The sequence below is a fragment of the Manis pentadactyla genome, chromosome 1 (assembly GCF_030020395.1).
Source record: "Manis pentadactyla isolate mManPen7 chromosome 1, mManPen7.hap1, whole genome shotgun sequence".
NCBI classification, from domain to species: Eukaryota; Metazoa; Chordata; class Mammalia; order Pholidota; family Manidae; genus Manis; species Manis pentadactyla.
The window spans coordinates 19226160-19243554 of NC_080019.1; positions in this window are offsets into that span (position 1 = coordinate 19226160).

Consider the following 17395-nt stretch of genomic DNA (forward strand, 5'->3'; position numbering starts at 1 on the left):
TGAAGCTAACATCAACCTAATACCAAAACCAGGCAAAGACCCCACCAAAAAAGAAAACTACAGACCAATATCCCTGATGAATGTAGATGCAAAAATACTCAACAAAATATTAGCAAACCGAATTCAAAAATACATCAAAAGGATCATACACCATGACCAAGTGGGATTCATCCCAGGGATGCAAGGATGGCACAACATTCGAAAGTCCATCAACATCATCCACCACATCAACAAAAAGAAAGACAAAAACCACATGATCATCTCCATAGATGCTGAAAAAGCATTTCACAAAGTTCAACATCCATTCATGTTAAAAACTCTCAGCAAAATGGGAATAGAGGGCAAGTACCTCAACATAATAAAGGCCATCTATGATAAACCCACAGCCAACATTATATTGAACAGCGAGAAGCTGAAAGCATTTCCTCTGAGATCAGGAACTAGACAGGGATGCCCACTCTCTCCACTGTTATTTAACATAGTACTGGAGGTCCTAGCCACGGCAATCAGACAAAATAAAGAAATACAAGGAATCCAGATTGGTAAAGAAGAAGTTAAACTGTCACTATTTGCAGATGACATGATACTGTACATAAAAAACCCTAAAGACTCCACCCCAAAACTACTAGAACTGATATCGGAATACAGCAAAGTTGCAGGATACAAAATCAACACACAGAAATCTGTGGCTTTCCTGTATACTAACAATGAACCAACAGAAAGAGAAATCAGGAAAACAACTCCATTCACAATTGCATCAAAAAAAATAAAATACCTAGGAATAAACCTAACCAAAGAAGTGAAAGACTTATACTCTGAAAACTACAAGTTACTCTTAAGAGAAATTAAAGGGGACACTAACAGATGGAAACTCATCCCATGCTCGTGGCTAGGAAGAATTAATATCGTCAAAACGGCCATCCTGCCCAAAGCAATATACAGATTTGATGCAATCCCTATGAAACTACCAGCAACATTCTTCAATGAACTGGAACAAATAATTCAAAAATTCATATGGAAACACAAAAGACCCCGAATAGCCAAAGCAATCCTGAGAAAGAAGAATAAAGTAGGGGCGATCTCCCTCCCCAACTTCAAGCTCTACTATAAAGTCATAGTAATCAAGACAATTTGGTACTGGCACAAGAGCAGAGCCACAGACCAATGGAACAGACTAGAGAATCCAGACATTAACCCAGACATATATGGTCAATTAATATTTGATAAAGGAGCCATGGACATACAATGGCGAAATGACAGTCTCTTCAACAGGTGGTGCTGGCAAAACTGGACAGCTACATGTAGGAGAATGAAACTGGACCATTGTCTAACCCCATATACAAAAGTAAACTCAAAATGGATCAAAGACCTGAATGTAAGCCATGAAACCATTAAACTCTTGGAAGAAAACATAGGCAAAAACCTCTTAGACATAAACATGAGTGACCTCTTCTTGAACATATCTCCCCGGGCAAGGAAAACAACAGCAAAAATGAGTAAGTGGGACTATATTAAGCTGAAAAGCTTCTGTACAGCAAAAGACACCATCAATAGAACAAAAAGGATCCCTACAGTATGGGAGAATATCTTTGAAAATGACACATCCGATAAAGGCTTGACGTCCAGAATATATAAGGAGCTCACACGCCTCAACAAACAAAAAACAAATAACCCAATTAAAAAATGGGCAGAGGAACTGAACAGACAGTTCTCCAAAAAAGAAATACAGATGGCCAACAGACACATGAAAAGATGCTCCACATCGCTAATTATCAGAGAGATGCAAATTAAAACTACAATGAGGTATCACCTCACACCAGTAAGGATGGCTGCCATCCAAAAGACAAACAACAACAAGTGTTGGCGAGGCTGTGGAGAAAGGGGAACCCTCCTACACTGCTGGTGGGAATGTAAGTTAGTTCAACCATTGTGGAAAGCAGTATGGAGGTATATCAAAATGCTCAAAACAGACTTACCATTTGACCCAGGAATTCCACTCCTAGGAATTTACCCTAAGAACGCAGCAATCAAGTTTGAGAAAGACAGATGCACCCCTATGTTTATTGCAGCACTATTTACAATAGCCAAGAATTGGAAGCAACCTAAATGTCCATCAATAGATGAATGGATAAAGAAGATGTGGTACATATACACAATGGAATACTACTCAGCCATAAGAAAAGGGCAAATCCAATCATTTGCAGCAACATGGATGGAGCTGGAGGGTATTATGCTCAGTGAAACAAGCCAAGCGGAGAAAGAGAAATACCAAATGATTTCACTTATCTGTGGAATATAAGAACAAAGGAAAAACTGAAGGAACAAAACAGCAGCAGAATCACAGAACTCAAGAATGGACTAACAGGTACCAAAGGGAAAGGGACTGGGGAGGATGGGTGGGTAGGGAGGGATAAGGGGGGGAGAAGTAGGGGGGTATTAAGATTAACATGCAAGGGTGGGTAGGAGAAAAGGGAGGGCTGTACAACACAGAGAAGGCAAGTAGTGATTCTACAACATTTTTCTATGCTGATGGACAATGACTGTAAAGGGGTTTATAGGGGAGACCTGGTATAGGGGAGAGCCTAGTAAGCATAATATTCGTCATGTAAGTGTAGATTAGTGATACCAAAAACAAAGAAAAAAAAAAAAAAGGGCAGTTCCTGTGTGGTAACCTCCAATGAGTTCTACACAAGGGTATAAAGGGCATATAAAAGTGTAGGCAAAGGGTCTGTTTGTGTTTATACAGAGGATCAAAGCCTAATTGGGCTACCCCGAAAATGAACTAAGATATGATATGAAAAAGAACTTCCAACATCAGCACTCTCTGGAAGACTCATGCCAGAAGATGATCATCAAAAAACCCCAACAAAGATCCACGCACTGCTACAGCTGTAGATGCACTCATCCCACCCGTTCCTGGACTTGCCATGGGAATGAGGAAGGAGATATCTAAACTGGCCTGTGCATACAGTAAAACAACAAATTTGACTGGATCTATACTGTTGGAACTCAACCAAGAATTTGGAGAAGTGCAAATTGTAGCGCTCCAAAGTCTTACAACTACAGACTATTTACTGTTAAAAGAACATAAGGGATGTGAAGAGTCCCCAGGAATGGGTTGTTTTAATTTGTCTGATTTCTCTCAGACTGTTCAAGTTCAGTTGGACAATATCCACCATATCACAGGTAAGTTTTCACAAATGCCTAAGGTGCCTAACTGGTTTTCTTGGTTTCACTGGAGGTGGCTGGTAATTACAGGGATGCTTTGGTTATGTAACTGTACTCCTATTATGTTAATGTGTGTGCGCAATTTAAGTAGTAGCTTAAAACCTATACATGCTGAAGTTACTCTACAAGAAGATATGTCAAAGAAATAATCAATCTTCCCATGTTTTCTGCCGCCTGCTACTTCTATAGCTTTTCTTCTTCCTTCCTAATTACAACCCTTAAATAGAATTCGTGCCTCGTATCAAATTTATCGAGTATCATAATTCTTCCAAGTGGTAAAGATACCTCAAGACAAATGCTGGGCATAGAAGCCACAGGGCATAAATATGCAAAGATGTAAAAAGCTAACCTTTTCAAACAATAAGGCTTCTCTCTCACTTACCAACTTCACATTTCCCTGTATGGCCCCGGAAGATGACTGGTTAGCCAGAGACGGGTAAGATTCCTCAAGGGAGGAACAACCTAAGACAGGCACAGTCGCAGGGGGGTCATCAGGTGAGAAATTGGGGATCAACAGAGGTGAGGCTTAGAACCTCACCCCCCCTGTTCTGAGAGAAATCTTCTGCATACGTGGATGTTTTATTGCCCTGGTCTAGCTTGGATTAACACATAGTCTACAGGCACACACCTGATCATCTACATTTGCTCTCTTACAACACTAAACTATGTTTTCTACCTTTATCTTGTATTTACCTACCACTTCAGCATTTTATTAAAAATAATAATAATAAAGAGAGAAATGTGGTATCCACATATAAATCAAGTATAAAAACCAAATGAGTATTCATATTTGAACTGACTGTTTAGAGTTCATAATGCATGAGCAAAACTGAAAGTTTCTGTGATGACTGCCCTTGTACTGTTCACTATGTAACTTATTCACTATGTAAGAATTTGTTCTCCATGTAAGAACTTGTTTGTTATGCCTCAGAAGATTGGAGACTGACGAAAACTAGGCTTGGGGTGGATTAATGATTGTGCATTGAGCATTGACTCCCCTATACAGAATTTTATTGTTGTTAACAACCATTTGATCAATAAATATGAGAGATGCCCTCACAAAAAAAAAAAAAAAAAAAAAAAAAGGACAGACTTCCAATGGTAAAATAAATAAGTAACCGGGATGTAATGTATAGCATAAGGAATATAGTCAAGATAATGTAACAGCTTGGTAGAGTGATAGCTGGAACCTCGAATTATGTATATAAATGTTCTACCACTGTGTTGAACACTTGAAACTCATGTAATGTAATACTGTGCGTCAACTACCCTTCAATAAAAAAATAATTATTAAAAAAAAAAAAACATGTGATGGCTAGATCCTGGGGGTACACTCTTGGTGAATAATAGCATAGAAGGATCACAAATTTATTCACACTATAATCAAATGTAAAGAAAATACAAATTTCTACTTCCCCCTATAGTTGAGTCTTTCTCATGAACCCCCATCTGCTGGATAATGTGAGGAAAAATCCTTAATCAACTTAGTCTGGCAGAATAATGAAAACTATCCCTTATGTAAATGTTCCTTCTCTTTAGGCCAAGTTCAGTCTCTCAGAAGTCACCCTAGATCATCTCTGGGTTTATTAGCAGAGGGTATGTCTTATATGATGACAGGGGACAGGCAGTCCATGAAACCAGGTGGCATCTTCTGGATCTGCCCAGACTCTTTAGATACAGTGACTTGTTCGAGCTGGATTTAAACACTGGGTTGTGATAAGTTCACGTTTGGGCTTAGCCAGCTATTGAAAGGCTGCAGTTTTTCTGGGCTTCCCGGTTGGGATTCTGTGCACTCCCTCACGTCCTAGACTTCAGTTTGCCTTGCACCCATCGGAGTCCCCGTGCCATGTTCCGTCTGCCTCCAGCCAGGCTTCCAGTCGGCCGTGGGGTCAGCTCCTCACACATGTCCCACTGCAGCTCTATGGCCCAGTCACAGGCTCCCCTTGGAAGCATGTGGCGCTTTCTGAGTTCTGCACACATCCCCAAAGAACCAAGAGGACAGCTATAGATGGTATCTTTGTGCCCCTTCCCAAATTTGTCTGTTGAAACCCTAACTCCCAAGGTGATGACCTTAGAAGGCTGGCCTTTGGGAGTTCCTTAGGTCAAGGACCAGTGCTATTTATTGAGTCCCTGCTATATGCTATATGCAACATTATTTCATTAAAACCTTACAACAACCTATGAGTTAGGTATTATTACCCTCATTGTGCAAATAAAAACATAAGGGCCCCCAGAGGTTACATGTGCCCCAAGAATATCCAACAACAGAGTGTACAAGCGGGGCTTCAAGCCCAGCCATGTTCCCTGAAGCTTGCTTTTGCTCACCATCCCATGTGTGGGGACCTGAGGTTCTTGCAGGAAAGCACAGATCTTTAACCCCACTACTAGTATTATGTCATAGAGGAGTTTTGGGGGACTTTGGATTAAACCTCCGGTTAAGTTTTACTTACACCTAGGAAGTCTAATTTCCAGAGAATGTTCCCGATGATCTCTAAAAGAAGATTCAAATTTAGCTGGAATCTGGGAGTTGACATGCCACTTCAGTGATGGGAATATTTCTTAGGAAATCCAACAGTGACAGGAAAGCTCAAGTACACTCTTGACTAAAATGCAAAATGATGGGGCGGGACATTCCCAGAACTGTTTTCCCCACCTTCCAGCCCTCTGTCTATTTTTGGTATTGCTATTAGGTTGTTCCCATGTCTGAGAAAAGTCCCATCACTGCTGAGAAACTTATTCTTCAAAAGCATCTATGACTTCCTTTTTCTCACCACCTTCTTCATTTGTTCTGGGATAAAACCTTACAAAGTAAAACTGAAAATTAGAAGGTAAATATAAAAGCAACAGCCACTGGGTGTCACTGATTTACCATTTGAATATATCTCATCCCACATTTCTATAGCAGGAGAAAACCTGGTCTTTTTAGTGGAATATTTCAAAACCCTTCATGTTCTTGAGTGCTAGACACAAATATATAGGGGTTTAAAGTGTGAATCTTGTCACACTGAGAAGCATAATGATAATTATGCTGTGCTCCATTATAAAGTATTCCTAACTGTCATAACATTCCCATTTTAGAGATAGATACACCGAAGCACAGCAAGCTAACATCAGGGATGACAGGGAACACATTTCTGAACTTTATTTTTAAAATCAGGACTTTAATGTTTCATTTTCATTTTAAGACAATTCTTGAAAGCCAGGAGCACAGTACCCATTATTTTTTTCCATGTCCCCACCTCTCAATTCTATGCCTAAGAAGAGAAACAAGAAATCATTTCAAAACATGTGAGAATTTCAGGATGCAGGTTATGTCCCAAGCCCCTAAAACATGGTGTTGAGAGCTATCATTTATCATATGCCTATTCTGAACCCAGGAAATTCTTAGGCATTCTTCATTTAATCCTCACCACAAAAGGGTATGTAGGTTATCGACATCGCCAGATGAAAAAAAATGAGGGATCAGAAAGGGTAAGTAGCTTGTCTACAACCACAAAGGCAGCAAGATGAAGATTTCAGATTTAAACCATGTTTTGAAAAGCCCCAGGCTCATCTTGGTACACAAGGTTGTATGTATCTCTATTGAAATATTACTTTATTTTGGACACATCCCCTTCAAAGCCATAAATGTGCCAACCTTTGGTTAACCAAGTAGTACGTGATAAAAATATTAAATCCAAGACAACTGTGTCTTTTGTGTTCTAGGATCATTTCCCAGGTAATTCCATTCACTGAGGGAATTAATTATAGTCTCTCATCCCACCAAAATTAGGAATTTCCCCCAGACTCCTCAGGGTGACATTCTGGCCTGGAATTTAGTTTCTCCGGATCTTCTGCCGTCTAAGCGTGCCTACTCTTATCTCCTTCCAGGGTGGATGTTTCCTGCTCTCATTTTAGGCTTAACTATTACCAATTCATCTGGAGAAACGTAATCCTCATTTGGGCTATAAAGTGGTGGAGAGCTTTGGGGTTATTTATCTTCCAAATAGGTGCAGCAACAACTCTAAGCTCCTAGGTTTCCTGCTTCTTCCTTGCCAGTGTGACGAAGCTCAGAGCCGCGGCTTTCTCTGGGGCAGATGAGACCGTACGTCCACATCGCCGGTAGCTCCTGCCAGGTTCCTGCTCCACCATGAAGACAGCTTCCTAGCTGGCGGCCTTCCACCTCCTCACTTCCCTGAAACACACCTTGACTGCAGATTTTTCCTTCCTTTTAACCCCAAATCCAAACACCACGATCTTTGCCTTCCACTTTCCCACCGCAGACCCTTGGGTTTGCTTCCAGGCCTGGTTAAGGTGGTAAATTTTCTACTGACCCCACATAGTCCAGGAAATTATCTCATTTCATATTTTAAAAAAGAATCAGGTTCAAAAATACAACTCTGTTTCCCTTTCCATTCTTCATTTTAAGGAAACTAGTATTTTTCTTGTCATGCTCAGCAATCTCAGATGCCTCAGGGATGAAAGGAATCTCTTCTTCCTCTCCCTCCCTCCTAGTTATTGCTGCTTCTCCTGCTCATTTCAACATTACTTTCTTTGTAATAATATCAAAACATATCTGGAAAACCCACACAAAACTCAAGCTTCCTCTGTTCATGACCATTTACAAACCAGAGATGAAATACATGTAATATAGATGTAATCTACTCAATTCTCATGTATTCAATTAATATTCTAAAGCTTTAACTTAAAAACTAGATGATTTATAGTAAATAAAAATTTCATTTTTTAACACAGGCCTCTCTGCTGCCCACATGCACCCTACTGCTGGCTGGAGTACAGTATGGATGATAGGAAAAGTGGGAAAGGATTTTTATGTACTTGTGATGTATCACTCACTAGATCATCTGTATGAACACAGAGAAGCATTTGGCTTCTTTTAGCCCCAAATCTTTTATAGAGCAGCTCCCAGCTTGTTCTGCTCTCAGGCCACCTGGCCTTGGCTAAGCACCTGCTGGCCCACAGCCACACATGCATTAGGTGACCCCTCTGTTCCAGGCACTGATCTCACATTTTTACATCTGTGATGCCCCACCTTCTTCAGCCACTGCTTCTAATAGCACAACTAGTCAGAACTGGCCCAAAGTCACATAACCAAGGCTGAGAACGGGCAGAGGAAGGACTCAGAGCAGAACTGCAGCTCAGGACTAACAAACAACACCAGCTCTGAGGCTTGTTACATTTAGGTAAGAGGGTTTTTCCTCTCTTATTCCTGTTCTCTCACTTCTTCATCTAATAACTTTCCTGAAAGACAAGATAAATAGAAAATAAAGTACCTTAAGCTCGTGGATGTTGTAAAAGATACGGCATTTATACAAATAAACTGGGTGTTTTGCTTCCTTAAAATGAATGAATGCTATATAAAATCTGCCATATAGTTATTGTTGTATTTATATCTACCTGGTACTTCCTTCCTTTGCCAATGTATTCTGGCCATTGGTCATTACAAAGATCAGAGTAATTATCTTACCCAAGACAACATATTTTAGGAAACTATTGATTTGGAGAACAGACCTCCTGAAAACAGGTAGCAAGCCTCATTCTTCCAGATAAGGGCAGGATTAGGACAGTAGGGGAAATAAGTGAATACTAGTTTGGCAAAGGCTACCATCAAAATTCTCTCACTTTCACAATCCACATTAACAATTTAAGAGGTGAAAGTTTTCCAAGGCTACAGATGCAATAAGGCATCGTCTGCAGAGGAAGAATTCTCAACTCTGCCTACATAACAAGAATTAATAAAATTCAGAATACATATTTTAAAGAACATATTAGGAATACCTAGCAGAGGTAAAGGACTCTCTGTCCCCTTATTACAATGTTACTGCCACTGCCTCACTCCCTGGTAATTTGCAAGAGAACATTTCCACTGACAGGTACACTGTACTCTCAGAAAGTACCTTGTGTCTTCATGATGCTGGGAATGCACGAGTGGAATCAGGACGTTCAGGCCATGGGAGGGTCCTAGCAGAACATGACTATGTACAGATTCTGCAGACCTGTTTCATCCAGGAGTCCGGCATGAGGTCAGAACAAGTGCGGTAGGTGGAGACCCCCACCGGGGAACTGCCCTGACCTGGGGCCCCTCACCTTCAACTTCCCCACTGCTCAGGAGTCCGAGCACTTCAGCTAATTCATCCCCAACCCCGCAGACCTCACTCCCAGCATCACTTCTGCTCGGGAGGCACAGAAATCACAGAGGTTGCTGGTCTTTGTTGAAGGCTGTTGACCCTGGAAATGCCATCATCTGCTAAGCATGGAGCCATGTATAGTGTCTCCAGCTAACTTGCCTCCATTCTTCCTGACTTGAGTTTGCCCTGTCAGGCAGAAGACCCTTGACTTCTCCTGACTGAACAAGGCCTTTGTCTCTCCATAAACCAAGAAGCTTAAAGACATTGGTTATAACCTCACTAACCGGAATAATGTAGAGGTATTGTCAGCTAGTAAATCTCATAAAACCAATCTCAGAAACACAATGGGAAGACTAGCTTTATGCTGCCAGTTCAACGGGGTGCTAAAATATACTAGGTAACTGTGCCCACACCACCAAAGAGCTGCGTCAAATGAATGATTTATTTTAGACTGCCCTCAAATAAGTGAGCAAAACCCCTTTATGAAATGTCTTCCAACATTCGATTTTCTGTTCAAACACACTACTGAAAACATCGTGTGCTGTGATAGAAGATAGCTGGAGCTGAGGCCTGCCATCTGGAGTGACATATTTCGAGGACATGGAGCTTGCAGGAAGCATGTTGGTTAAGGGACAGCAAGTATGTCCGGATTTTGATTTAGGTTTCTGTTCTCCCCTCCTCTAGTACCCTAGGGTGGGTACCTTTTGTGCCTTACCTGAAGTAGAACAAAAAAGGAAAGGAGAAGAGAAGGTAGGGGGAGGGGTACAGCCTTCTCTTCTTCTGGCAGGTTTTCTTTTATTCTAGTTGGGAGAACAATCTGGAATGCCACTTCATGATAGATTGCTAACTGAGCAACCTGTGTCATCGGAGAACTCCCACTCTGTTACCATGAACCCAGAGTACGGGGGTTCTGCAAGGATGCTGGAGGCCAAATTGGCCCAAAGTACATGAAGGATAAGTCTGACGAAATCTGGCTCCAAAAGGATTCAGGATGTTTGTAAGGAACCCTGTCATCAAGTTCTAGGAATAAAGCCAAACGTAATTAACCTTAATTCATGGTGAGAAATCATTCCTTTGACCTGGTTTTCTTTTCAAAACATACTCTCTGAAGCTCATCTTGACAGCTAAGATGAACTTTATAGTATTAATATTGTTTAGGCTCAACTAAATTCTGCCAAAGCATAGACCTTACTGTAGGTAGGAGCTGTCTGTGTCTGTGTGTAGCATCTTCCTATTTAGCATGCCAGATCTTAATCACAAATTCATGTTTCATGAATTAAAATTTTGTAAGTTAAATCCATATTCAAACATTTAAAATTAAAGTTCAAATCTAGGCACCTATTATCTGAATTCATTGCTCCAATTACTGTGTTTTAATATAGTTCTCACACCTAGTTAATGTCCCACTTGAGTTTATTTCCCCTATGATAACATTCCATTCAACATGCAGTGAGCCTGCAAAAGGTCTTGTTGCCAAAATTGAGCAATGTATTTCAGTCCTTTCATAAGAAAACTGATGTAGAAATAAACAAGGTGGCTAGGAATTAAAGTAATATAAAGCATCAGATCAAGTAAAAAATTTTATTGATGATAATTATGATGGAAACAAAGAGAGGGCAGGGCAGAAGGAAAACAAGGAGCTTCTAACACAAAAATTTTCAAATCTCCCTTTCTGGTTAGGTGAGAAAATCATTTGTGTACAAGAAGTCTGGCCCAAGAACTAATTTCGTGTTTCTGTTTTAGAAAAAGTGAATTATCTTATTAAAAATTTCCACAGATGTATGTAACAGGACTCAAAACGTGTGCTTTGGAGATCACAATGTCACAAAAGAGGGTGACCTGGCCACTAGTGAGATTGATTTCTTAAAATGTGCTGCTCAACTACTGTGGTCCAGATGTATTTTTGTCTCCCTATATCTCTGTTGTGAATTTTTTAAAACAGCATAGTCCACAGTTTGAATATGGCCCATATTTTAAATTAAATTCAGCAAAACAATGTTTCAATTACCACTTTTCATCTAATAGAAATATTTCTATAAATTCATAATATTAGTGCGGTATGAAGCTAAGCAAAAGAATATTTCTAAAACTTTACTTTGTCCCAGGAGAAATTAATCTTTGTACAAAAATATCAAGCAAATGTTTATTTGCAAAAAATTCCAAGCATGTGTCTAAGAAACCACATTTGTAAACAAACTAGTTGGGCTATTTAAAAAGGCTCTCCACCAAATTGATGATTCTTTCATTTTGGTTTAATTACTTTTGTGGAAATGTATTGTGTATGAAAGACCTACATGATTTTTGAATGAATAGGGAATTTTCATTTTTAAAAAGTAAAGATGTGGTACAGCATCACTACAATTTATTGAGACCAATTCTTTCAATAGCTAAGCCATCTCCTATGGGTCACATTTTCTAGAAAAATAAGTGGAGGAAATGAGGGAAGAAGGAAATTTAAATGATAGAATCTAAACTCTAGATGCTCACCTCTGTCCTCTGCAAATAGCAGAACATTTTCAGATCAAACAGTAATTTATGGAGCCTGCTAGAGGTCTTTGATTTCATGATACTGGCTCGTGAGTCTCTGTATCTGCTCCAAGGTGATTCGAAGCAAAATTCAGAAGTCCACCCTGCATGTCTGAGAACACACACGTCCCTTCCCTTGGCTCCAACCCTAACCTCCATTTGGTCAATGACCTGGACCCATCCAACCAACTCACCCACACACAACCAACTTAGGTTCAAAATAGTACAAAATTCAACTTACATTCAAAAAGCACAAAAACTGGTACTTTTGCATATATGTTAGTTTCACTCAGCTATATTTTGACAGTGTTTTTTTGTGATATCATCCAGACTGTTTACTCCACTAAAGAGAGTGAATGTTTCTGTGATAATTACCTGGGGACAAGAAAACTGGCCCTTGGAAAACAAACCTTAAATTCATTCATTCTTTCATTCAGTAAATGCCTACTGAGCACTTATTACACACCTGGCCATCAGTGTTCCCCAGCCTGAACCACTGTCCAAACTGGAGATGGTAAGAGGAGGCAAAATTTTACCTTTACTCTCTGAGGGTTCTTTTGACTGGGTATGAGAATCAAACTGACACAAGATAGATCAAGAGGAAGAAAAGCACAAAAATGTATTTAATGCAAGTTTCACACGACACCAGAGACTTCACAAGGAATGAAGACCTGAAGAAATGCCAAAAACTAATTTTGTTTTTTTTATGCTAACTCAAATAAAGAGAGGGAATTATGGAAAAGTGAATAACTGTGGGAAGGTGAAGGGAGGATAAGATATATTTCAACAAGGTCTTTTTGTATAGAATTCTCTCAATCTCAACCTCTCATCCTTGGTGATAAGAATGATACTGTCCTTCTGGTACAGGAAGGACATGTTTCATATTGGAATTTCATGTCCTGTTCATGTCCTGCTTTTAAGAAAAAAGAAGGAAGGTCAGAGTGGTCTTCTTGTATTTGCTATTTTTCAAATGCCTTTAACACAAAATAGTCAATATGCCACAGCAGCAGATTTTTGAGTGGCATATTCTGAACTCCTTCGAGACCATATATCCAACACCCACTCAGCAGTTTGCATTTGAATATCTGAAAGGCATCTCCAATTCATCGTGTCCGTAACTAAATGCTTCACGTTCTGATTTCCCGACATGTGCCATTCACTGCATCCCCGTGTCAGGGGATGGCAACTGATTCCAGTTGTCCAAAGCAAAGACCTGATTCCTCTCTTTTTCTAATAGTCCAGATTGAACCTATCAGGAAGGTCTGCTGGCTTGACCTTCAGAATATATCCAGAATCTGGTCCCTTTCTACTATCTGTGCCACTGTTACCCTGATAGGCTCCACAATTGTCATGCCTGGAATATTGCAACACCCTCTACACCTATTTCTTAGCTCTTTCCTGGCTTTTCCGTAGTCTATTCTCAGCACAACACCACAAATGGTTCTGATAAAATTTATTCAAATCATGCCCCACCTTGCTCAGAGCCCTCCAGTGACTGTGCATTTCACTCAAGAAAAGCCAAAGTTCTTAGTAAGGCCTCGAGACTTTGAAGAACACTTGCTCCCTGCTGCCACCATCATCCATGTCCTCTCCTACCTCCCTCTTCTGCAACCACACTGGCCTCTGACCCCCTCCTCTAATTATGGGCATGCTACCAACTTAAGCAACAGATGCTGATTCTTTCCTCGGCCTGGAAAACTACCCCCCCCCACCCCATATATTAACATGGATTAATTCTTGGTCCTCTTTCAAAGCTGGACTCAGATTTCACCTTCTCTGTAAGGCCTCCACTTACTGCTCTATTTTGAAATGCAAAGACTGCCCCAAACACAGACAAACTTCCTGCTGGTATTTCCAATCTCCCTTAACCTGCCCTATTTTACCCCATGGCACTTATTTCCATCTAACCAAACTTATCTATCGTGTTTTGTTATTGTCTGTCTGTTGCTTGATGACAGTGTTTTGTTTTGCTTTTGTCCCCTTGACTTCCTGGTGTACCCCAAGTGTCTGGCACAGGGCTGGTGCTCAGTGAACAATTGTTCGGGGATGGAATGTGAGCAGAACAGATGTGACTCTGCCACTGGGAAGGTTACAGAGTCCTCAGGAGTGACGTCTCTTTAGGCTTCCTTTTGTGGTTGTGACCTCAATAAACCTAGATGAACCCCCATGTGCCAGAGGGCACCCCCAGGTGAAGGAGGAAGGAAGGCCTCTGCCGTTCGCAGCCGGACCAGAGCTGTTTGACAACAAGTTGAAAAGAAAAGTTATACCTTTTATTCCCCTAGCTTTATTGACGTATATTTGACAAATAAAATTGTAATATTTTTGAAGTATACAACATGATGGTTTGATACATGGATTCTTTGTAAAGCAGTTCCTCCTTTCACAACACGTCCATCTCACACATTTACCTTTCCTTTTCCTTTGGTGAGAACACTGAAGTTCCCCTCTCAGAAAACTTCAATCACACAAGGCAGCATTATTAACTAGAGTCACTATGCTCCACATGAGGTCCTCAGATCTTACTTAACTTGTAACTGAAAGTTTGCACTTTTTACCAACCTCCATATTCTCCTGACCAGGCAATCACCATTCTACTTTCTGTTCCTGTGAGTTACACTTTTTTTTTCAGATTCCACACATTAGTGACACCATGCAGTATCTGTCCTTCTCTGACTTCTTTCACTTAGCGTAATGCCCTCAAGGTCCATTCATGTTGTACAAATGATGGAGTTTCCTTATATCTTATTACATATTGAGTAATATTCAGCCATGGGAAATACATACATATGTATATAAATATAACACGATATTTTCTTTATCCATTCATCTGTCAATGGGCACTTATGTTGTTCCCATATCTTGGCTGTTGTGAATAATGCTGCAGTGGTCACGGGAGGGTAGATGTCTCTTCAAGATGATGATTTCACTTCTTTTGAATATGTACCCAGGAGTAGGATTGCTGGATCATAGGTTTTAATTTAAATGTGGGGGGAAATCTCCATATTGTTTTCCATACTGGCTGTACTAGTCTACTTTCCCATCAATAGTGCTCAAGGGTCTCCTTTTATCCACATCTACCCAGTGATTGTTAGTTCTTGTCTTTTTGACAACAGCCATCTGATTGGTGTGAGGTGACAGCTCACTGTGCTTCTGATTTACATTTCCCTGGTGATTAGCAATGCTGAGCATCTTTTCATGTGCCTTTTGGCCATCTATAGGTCTTTTTTGGCCAACTAGGAGCCTCATATAGTGCCATCTTGGAGATGTCCCAAGGAGTTATTGCTTACAGAGAAAACCACTTAGATTTATGTTCCTGTTTCTGAAACTCATAAGTTGTTAATAAAATTGTATTCAAATGTTCCTGCTTGCATTTAGCTGTGGTCTGAAGGTTTATCAGAAGGTATGTATCATCACCGAGGCCAGTCCCAATGATGAGGCAGCACACTGGGAGGCCAGCTTGGTTGTGGAGCGGTCCCAGGGCAATTTGACTGTCCAGGGGCCATGGTCAGGTCTGAGGCAGCTGCCTAACCCTTGCTCCTGTGGCTGTCTCTCTCTGGGGCTGCTCTTGGGACTAGGTCATTTTCCCCTGGATTGCTGGTGGTTTTCCCTATAGCGATCATGCTGCACGCTACAGGCAGTGATAGCCACCTCTGCTTTAAGCCAAGGTTACCCTATAGTGTCTCCTATTTCTCTCATTGCTAACCTTGTCAAAACTTCCCCTTTCTTAGGGAAGATGGGCTCAGTGAGTCATCAGGAGGTGTAGTCAGTGCTTACCAACCTAATGATTCTCTGATAGAGCTACGTACACAGTGATGAGAACAGTCTCAGGCAATCTGGGAGAGATCTGCTAGGTCAAGAGAGCCTTCCAGGCCCCCAAGACCAGGCCTCACAGATCTCTAATGACTTCATCATCCCAACTAGGCACTTTCCCTCAGGAAGAATGACATTTGGTGCTTGGCAGGACAGGGAATAATAAGTCTGGGAAATTTGAGGGGAGAGGAAACCTAATTAATCCAATAGTTTCCTGATGATAAGAAACTTTAGTAGAAGTAGAATTAACTTTAAAATCATAACAATGCCATTTAACAAAATATTCACATTGTAAAAAAATAATGATCCATCTCTATGCCCAAATAATGTACTCATTTAAGAAATTACCTCATTTATCTTTATAGCCTCTCTAGAAGCAAGCACAGTTCCTGGCCAAACAGACACTGAATAAATGTGAATAGCCCAACAGCCAGCCAGCCAGCAAAGTCAGAATACAGAGCTCACAACATCTCCTTCCTCTCTCTCCTTATACAGCTAACTGTAGATATGCGTCAAGGTAGACCTTTAGTCTTCCCAACAAGCATACCATTTTTTCCCAATTGATTAGCAGGACCTATGTCATTAAGCCCAAGGCATAGTTGGGACATTTATTTTCTAAAAGCCACACTTTTTTTTGCAATTTCTCTTGAATGCCCAAGCTTCCTTGGAAATCAATCCAGGTATGGTTTACTGTAAAACTGCACTTGGTAGAGTCCCAGACAGCAAGCCCATGACTCCCCATCCAGCTTTAAACCATACCAGCTTGTTGCTTTCCGGTCTTCAGCTTACCCCTTCCAAAGCTGTCTTCAAAGCAAAAGTCACTGAACTGACCATCAGTTCAAAGTTCTACCAAGCTAAGGCATGTACAACATAATCTTCCTGATTTATTTTATTTTTGAAAGTTACTTCGGTAAACTGAATCCAGGGTTTCCGTTTTTTAAAATCATTTTTGTGTCATGGACCTCTTTAACAGTTAGGTGAAACCAGTGGGCAAATGCATAAAATAAAATACATAAAATTACAAAGGAAATTAATTACTATTGTCTTTTACACTTCATGGGGCAATACAGAAATTTTCCATTCCCTAAAATTTAAATCTGTGAATAGAGGTCTTCACTATTCATATCATTAAGTAGTGTAGAGTACACCTCTATAATATACCTAGACTGACTTGGGATTCAATATAGAATATTAATATAGTTTGTTAATATACAATAACTTAGCAATTTAAATTACAATCCATAAAAAAAGCTATAATATTTACATCTAAATAAATAAGTTTAGCAATCTTGGTGTTGACCTCTCCTGGCTGACCACTCTTTTACTTACCTGGTTTGACCTCCCTATCGGTATGATTTAGACTCTTGAACATTTCCAAATTCCTCCCAAGTCATTAGTTTTAATTTGCTGAGAAGTTCTTGAGAATTTCTAGGTATAGTTGAAATAGAATGCTCTGGTACCTAGATAACCCATCACCTGCAATTTTATTATAATTTGTCCTTTCTGCATAAATATCTAGAATATATCAGTGAATCAGTGAGCAGTCTGTCACCTTGTTCTCCTTTTCCTGACCAGTTGTTGCTCCAGGAGGAGGGTGTCCCCCGCTTCACTCCAGTTCACTGTGAATTAGGTAAAGCTGAATGGAGACAAGGGTACGTTGGGAGTGAAATGGGGTTCATTCCACATTTATTCTCACTGGTCTC